Genomic DNA, 7916 nt, shown 5'->3' with positions numbered 1-7916 from the left:
AGCTTATGTTATCCTGATCTACGAAACCCTGGATCTTAGAGTCCATCTCTTGCCACCACTTATTTTTTATGTCACCTCGCCTCCTTTGGACTTCAGCTTTGAGCAGGTGATAAGTTTTTGTTGGTTAGAGGAATCATTTTGCCAGTTACAGAATGCAGTTCTTTTCTGTTGAACTAATGCTAGGATTTTCTTATTATTTTTGTCAAACCAGTCTTGGTGCCGACGAGTGGAATATCCTACAGTTTCAGCCCATGCACTGTAAATGGTATTTTTAAGTTGATCCCAGTGCTATTGAATGTCAATGATATTATCAAGCAAGTTAGAGTTTTTCAGATCAGTGTTGCTGGAACATCTCACAGCTAGCTTGGTCTTGAAGTGCTTTGATGTTATACTGCTTTCATTTAGTCTTTGGCTGTTTGTGGTGGAGCGAGCTGCAGGTGACTTGTACCATGAAATCAAAATGCAAGATAATCAAAATTGCTCATCAACTAAGTTTTGCGGGACAGCTCTCCTTTTAGACTTGGATGAGCTATGGCATGAGAGTCACATGCACTAGACGTAGAAAACAGAGCTGTACTCCCTGATGGCTAAGTCTCAAATAATGTAACTGAGTTGCAAAAGGGATGCAGAAGTTCGGTAGGTAGTATCTCCGAGCAGAGATACTCAGCTTGCCTCTTCATGGCGCAATTCCTCTCATGGATAATACAGGTCAAAAACCAAGACAGGAAAAGAAAAATACATCTGCTGTGGATAAGGAAAAAAATATAGCCAAGATGCAAGAACTCTGGGTTGGTCAGGCAATGGCTAGAGAAGGTGATACTGACCAAGAGAGGTTGATTGAAGGACGGCTTTTGCATGGCTGAGCTGCAGTGGCCTGACAGCAGCATTAGAAGAAAAAAAAAATCTCCAGGACAACAGTAGCATTAATTGGATCATTCTTGTGCAAAAGAAGACTGCACAAAAGATAATGCTGTGAAGAGGAAATTGGAAGCCAGAGTGAAGAAGCTGTGACAAAGTAGACAAATCCTAATCCCAGACACTCCTAGATGTGCAGAGTCTTGTAGGTCTCTGCTCCTTCCATAGAAGGTTTATTCACAGATTTGCCAATATTGTAAAACCAAAGATTGGCCAAGAAAGGGGACCCAACCGAGCACGACCTAGCATTTTCAGAGTTGAAAGGCCCTTGCAACTGATCCTGTTTTAGGATTGGTCTATGCTAGAATTTACTTCAGTATAATTTGTCACTCAGGGCTGTGATTGCTGCTGTTAGTGAAATATATAAATAGTGAAGCTTGCATAATTTGTTCTTTGTTAAATTATTTCTTTTCTTTCTGTCTGGAGAGAAGTCATTCAGGATGTCAACATTTTAATCTCCATTGGGATAATGGGCAGAGCCAAGATGGGGGAGGGGAGTGTTCTTAGACTTAGGTCTTAATAGCTGGTTTTTGAGCTATACACAATCACCAACCACGTTAAAGCTGATGGGCACCCTTCTTTCACACAATGGAAGGAGCAAATGAATATCTCTTTATGTAATGACAGCTGGAAACACTAGGAATTCACCACCTTGGCAATGAGCCACATGGCAAGCCCTACCAGAAGCTAAACTGCTTGGGCTGAGGACTGGATGCAAATTACAGGGGCTAGGGGATTGATTGGTTGCAGCTATGTGTGTTTGTGTGAGAGAGAGGCAGAAAGACAGCAGAAAGCCACCAGGAAGCCAACCAAGAGACGCATAATGAGAGTGGCCCTGAGAAATAGCAGAGAGACAGAGCTGGTGTGGCCACAGAACCAGCTGGAAAAGCAGGCTTGGAAATTGCCAGCAAAGAAGTTGCCTGCTATTGTTTTTTCCTCCTGTGTTTGGGAATTTGTGTATATTTTTTAAAATGAAATAAGCATGCAAAGAAATATCCAACTAATATCCAGCATGATCCTGAATATTGAATAACCACGCAGGCCTAACACTGATAGCAACGACAGACAGGAAAAACAAATTGCTGTTGGAGGAACTCTGGTTTGTATTGACAATACAGCAGAGAAAAGACAGAACCAGGCAGACGAATGCATCCTCCACCTTACAGTCTGGTTCATTAAGAGATACCAGAGAGGAAAATAAGCAAGTTCTTTATGTTGCACAAAACCACAAAAGATCCATGAAGTCTGTTGATGGTAAAATTCCTTCAAATCTGGATTAGAGACACAGTTTTGTATGAAGACAAAACTATAGCGTTATTAGCCCTTGGACAGTGCGTAGAGCATTGGAGTAAGGATATAATAATTGTCTTTTTCACATCCGATGAAGTGAGCTGTAGCTCACGAAAGCTCATGCTCAAATAAATTGGTTAGTCTCTAAGGTGCCACAAGTCCTCCTGTTCTTTTTGCGAATACAGACTAACACGGCTGTTCCTCTGAAACCTGTCTTTTTAAAGATACTATATCATAACCTAAGAATGCCAGCCCTGTTCAGGATTTGTTTAGTGAAGCGGTCATTAAGAATGTGGAGCAGGCTGTGGAGCTGTACAAGAGACCATTTTCCCTGAGTAGAGCTGGTTGGGAATTTTTCTACAAAACATGTTTTCCACTGGAAAATGCCAATTCATCAAAACTGAAACTTTTCATGGAAACTTATTACCTTTGACAGGAATATTTCTCAGAAGTGTCTTCTCCAATAAAATTTCTGGTCAGAATATGGTGGGTTAGGAGGACAGTTAGATTCTCAAAAGTAGCCAGGCGGTTAGGCTGCTGACCTAGGATATGGGTGACTTACGTTTGAGTTTACCTGATTTAAAACAGGGGTTTAAACCCAGCTCTCCCAAATGAGATCCCTAGCCACTGGAATACTGGCTAGTCTGAGGTCAGTCTCAGTTGTGTGTGTTTCTCCATGAAAAAATTTGAAAGGTCTTAATTTTCATTCCAAAAGCAAAACAAAATGTTGAAACCTCAACATTTTCCATGAGCTGGAGTTCTTGTTTATCAGCCTGTCCTAACCTGCATGTGTGTACCTGGATTTACTTCCTCAAGACACTAAAGGAGAAGTTTGGGCCTCAGGAGGGATTGTTCTTCAAGAGGCACAAATACTACCCCTGTTTTCTTGTGCTCTTGTTACCCCAGAATTAGGCATTTCTGTGTGTACCCCACAATTTGACAGTACTGCAATAAGCAATTTTGTTTGTTCAGTCACTGCCAGCTGAAAACCAAACATCACATAAGTAGGAAAATCTTAGGCCTTGAGAGGCAAGGCCATATAAATGCATGTTTGCAGTTCTGCTATCAGAATGGGAGGATGGACTAAGAAGTGAATGTAGTGTGAAAATAGAAGGAATGTTTGGATGGCCAATTTTGGTCTTGAGTGCCACTGACACCTTTGATATGTAAGTTTTATTTTGTTGTTATGACTAAAAATGTTTTGATAAGAGATGAGTAGTTTTGCTGAAATTAGGAGAATTGGTAACCCACTAGGGGTTACGATGGTGACCCACTAGGAGCCACTGTAGGTTATGTGCTTTGTTTGGAGTTAGCTATAAAAGATTAGGCGAAAGAATTTGCTTTGGAGCAGTCCAAGGAAGCTTTCTTTGGCTAAGGATCTGGCAGCTAAATTCCCTAGCGCCTAGATGGAAGGCAGGCAGCTGAAGCCTGGCAACTGATCCCTCAAAATCATCTTTTGACTTTAGGTAGATATAAATGTTTTGAAATGCTCTAAACCTACTGTGACAGTGCATGTGTGTGTGTGTGTCTGCTTAAGAGCTTATAAAAAAGTAGTTTTAGATGAAAGCACTCTGGTTTGTATCAATTATATAGCAGACGGATGAGCTATGTCCCCCTTGATTTATTCCTGACGCTGCCTGAAGAGAAACAGTTAAGTTACCACTGCTTTGGGTTCTGAAAACCCTAGGTAACACTCTGGGTGAATCCAAATGCTACAACAGCTGCTGGAGGATGCACACTGCTCCCGCTAACATGCCCAGCCAGCTATGTGAACCAGGGGAAAGAAGAGGCAGGGACTTGGCCTCATCTCCTTCAGAGTGCCTTGTGCTCACTGGGGCATCCATCCCTCTGCTCCCCCAAGCAGAGACAAAGCTGTTGTGTGTTGAAGTAGCTAAGAGAGGGAAAGGCTTGTTGCATCCTCCTTGCAAGGGCCGAGAAATGACTGACATTCGTGTTTAACAAAACAAGGATGGCAAGTTGATTTTGATAAATATAAGGAGTCCCACCCTAGAACAAGGGCTCATCAACATATTCCTGCTGAGGGCATGCTCACTGGTTGACATGCAAATATCATTCGACCCAGGTGTGATGCCCAAGAGGCCAGTATTGTAGGTGAGAAGATACTAAAATATTCTAGGTTTCAGAGGAACAGCCGTGTTAGTCTGTATTCGCAAAAAGAAAAGGAGTACTTGTGGCACCCTAGAGACTAACCAATTTATTTGAGCATGAGCTTTCGTGAGCCAAGCTCATGCTCAAATAAATTGGTTAGTCTCTAAGGTGCCACAAGTACTCCTTTTCTTTTTTTAAAATATTCTAGTAGCATTTCAACATGTTCAGCGAATGTTTGGCTGAAAGTATTGCCTGCTGAGCCTCTCTGTTTTAGCATTATTCTCCAAGCTGTGGAGCTCACCTTGAACATTTGGAGAATGTTTCATCAGAAGCTGTAGTAGAACTACAAGTCGATATTATGCAGTTCCATTCAAGATACCATACTCATTCTGCCAATAATGTTTTCTAGAGGGTTAATGTTTTCTTTCATTTTAAAACCTGTTAATTTTACCATGTTACTTACAAGTCAAGTCATTGTTTATAATTGGGAACATGCACTTCACAGAAAATCTACTGCTCCAGCAGTTTACAGTTTAGCAGTGTTGGCAAAGTTACTATTGTGTTGTCCTGCTGCAGGGTTCCACTACTTATTTTATAGTGTTTTTCAGCAAATCCTGCTTTATATCATAGTGTTGCCAAAAAATCCCTTGCAGATGCCTGTTATGTTTATGGCACTATAAATCTGAATATTTGAATTTATGGTGGCCCAGGGCTGTGCTTTTTTATTGTTATAGATCGGAACTTGCTTGCATTGAGTGTGACTTTGTAAGTTTGCATCAATCTGCTTCAGCAGTTCAAGTTTCAGTATTGAGTCTTACTTCTCTGTGCACCAAATTCTGGATCCATTATTCACTTGTTACATTGGAAATTTTGTCTTTTGCCTTTCTTCAGGGCTTTACTACACTGAGAGTTTGCTAGAGTAAGGACTGAGTAATATCTGAATAAGGACCTTAGGATTTAGATCTATTACAACAGGGCAATGAACTTTAGACATATTTAACAGATATCTCCAGCTTTACTATTCATTCTGTGCATAGTGCAGCTTGCAGCCTTTGTTTCCAAGGGAAAAACTCAGGGGGCTGTCTGGAATAACCAGTTGTCAGAAGTAGATTGGTTATCCCACTGGATGTGCTCAGACTGTTAACCTTAAAATCAATGTACTATGAATTGTGAGTATTTCACTCAGCCCTTGCACAATTACATTTGAAATGTGAGGGTTTTATATTTCATTTGAATTTGTGAAAATGATCCAGTTTCACTTTTTAAAAAACGTGAAATTTTATTTGGCTTTTTAATAGAAAAAAAAGGAACAATTTTGAGTGAAAACAGGTCAATATTCATTCGAAAATGGTTGTGATTTTGAACAAAAATCCTGGTGTATACTTCATTTTGCAAGCATAGCGATGTTGGTTAGGAGTACAAAGTAAAAAAAACCTACCACCCCCATCACCCTACACCAGCAAAAGCCCTAGTATAGGCATGCTATACCATCAAAGAAGTCCTTTTGCCCGTATAGCTTCTTTCATCTGGAGAAGGGGTGTGAACTATACTGGTAAAGAGTCTTTTTATCAGTGTGTAAGTTGTGTCTCTAAAAAGGTATAGAAGAGTTGGTTCACTGGCTGATGCACCCTCTCATGGCTGGGCACGACATAGCAGACTCTCCTCCACTAGCGCTCCCTGCCCGCAGCTGCTTTAGTCCTGTGGTGGTCTGCCTTTTCTTGTGACTCTGCCCTCCAGGCTCATCTTTTTAGTCCCAGTCTTTCTGGTGTAAACAGAGTCCAATAAACAAAACTTGAACAAACATAACTCTTTGTCCCTATCCAGGCTCACTCCTCTGCAGAGTCTTCACCCCTTTCTGGGCTCTTGTCCTCCCACTCTTGGGCAGAGTGATGCTTCCCCAGGCTTTGTCCCTGGAGCCCCAACTCCAAACTCAATAGTCCTTCTCCCTTTTGTGTCAGGGCATTTCTGTACCACCTTTTTCTGTAGACAGGTAGGGAAATCTGGGTCCTCCCTCCCCTCTGGGTTCCCATCCAGGGACCCAGGGTAAGCAGCTAAAGTCTGCTCACTCAGACACCTCACTGCCTTCCTGGACTTCTTCCCAAATTGACCTTCCTTCAGGCTCTTTTCTATAGTACTTCCCTGGGTTCACAGTATGTCTGCCTCTCTTTAGGACTCTCTCTCTCTCTAACAACCAGAGAAAAACTGTGGAACTTTCCCTGAAACCCCCCTTCCCATCTTGGCTTCCTCCCTTTATGCTCACCACCCAGCTCTCTCCCAACTGAGCTTCATCTTCATTTGGGCCTGGCTTACCATCCCGGTGCAACCAGGTGCATTAACTATGCTCTGTCTTCAGTTAACTCTTTCATTAACTGTGTGGAGTACATACCCCATCACAGAGTGTTTGCCATTATAACTCTACTAGTACAGCTATATTGGCAAGCCCTTTCTAGTGCAGGCAAGTTCAGAGGTCTATAGTACATCAGAAAAGAAAGGTCAAATATATGGTATTTTTCTTGTCAAGTGAAAGTAAATAAAAGCATCATTGTCCAATGTTTCTTCCTGGAGATCCAGGAGGATTCAGAGATCCAATAAGGCCCCAAGCTTGAAAAAAACTGTTTACAAAACTCAGGCATATCCCATCAGACATGGGACCAGATAGCACCTCTATCTTCACTGTTGGTTCCCCATCCAACCAACATACCTCCACTGAATTTCAGCCAATTTGATTTTATCCAAGCCCTGATCTTGGTCAAACACGTGGTCCAGATCCTACTGAAAAGGCAGGTAGACCTGAGCATCACCAGTGTAAAGATGGCTCAAGAGCCAAAATACTCTGACTACATGATCACTTCTGGCCCTACATAGACCTTAAGCTGGAAGGGAAACAAAATAGACTCTGCACTAATCCATGCAAGAAATCGCTCTCAGAAATGAGCAAGTATGCAGTATCATTTCCAGTGGAGACAATGGAGCCACACAACCTCAGCTCCTTCTCCATCTGGCCAGAGTTCAGAGATGTGTCAGCCTTTCATGGACAAAGATATCAAGGATTTCTCAGAGATCTAAAAATACCAGTATGGAGTCCGACCTCCTTCCAATCAACGGAAGTAGAATAGATCTGCATAGTATCTCTACTATACCATATACTTGAAACCATGCTACCAAGAGTGAATCCAGTTCCCCCCCACACACACACACACTATATTTTACAGCCGTATAGGGCAGGACTTCAAGTCACAGGACACAACCTGTAGCTTCACCAACACCTATCAAACCCTAGAAAGAGAGAGACTAGCTGAATAACAGCCAGAAGTGACAGGACATTTTCCCCCTCCAGATATAGACTTGCTATCATGGAGGCAGCCTAGCTGTTACAGCTGGTCTAGGGGCCACACATCAAGGACAGTAGTTGGTGAGCAGGGGTCAGAGAACTCTCTAAAGCCGGGTTCAATAAGCAAGGGTCAGGGTCAGGGTCAGGATGGAGTAAGAGACCAGACATCAGGAGACGAGATGAGGTCTGGAGTTGCAGCAGGCCAGAAGTCTGTGTGGTTGTCCAGACAACTTCTTGGGGCACCCGCCAGGGTTAAATATGGTGCTTGGCC

This window comes from Caretta caretta, chromosome 2 (assembly GCF_965140235.1).
Source record: "Caretta caretta isolate rCarCar2 chromosome 2, rCarCar1.hap1, whole genome shotgun sequence".
NCBI lineage: Eukaryota > Metazoa > Chordata > Testudines > Cheloniidae > Caretta > Caretta caretta.
The sequence above is the reverse complement of the archived record's forward strand: the minus strand, read 5'-3'. Positions refer to the sequence as shown.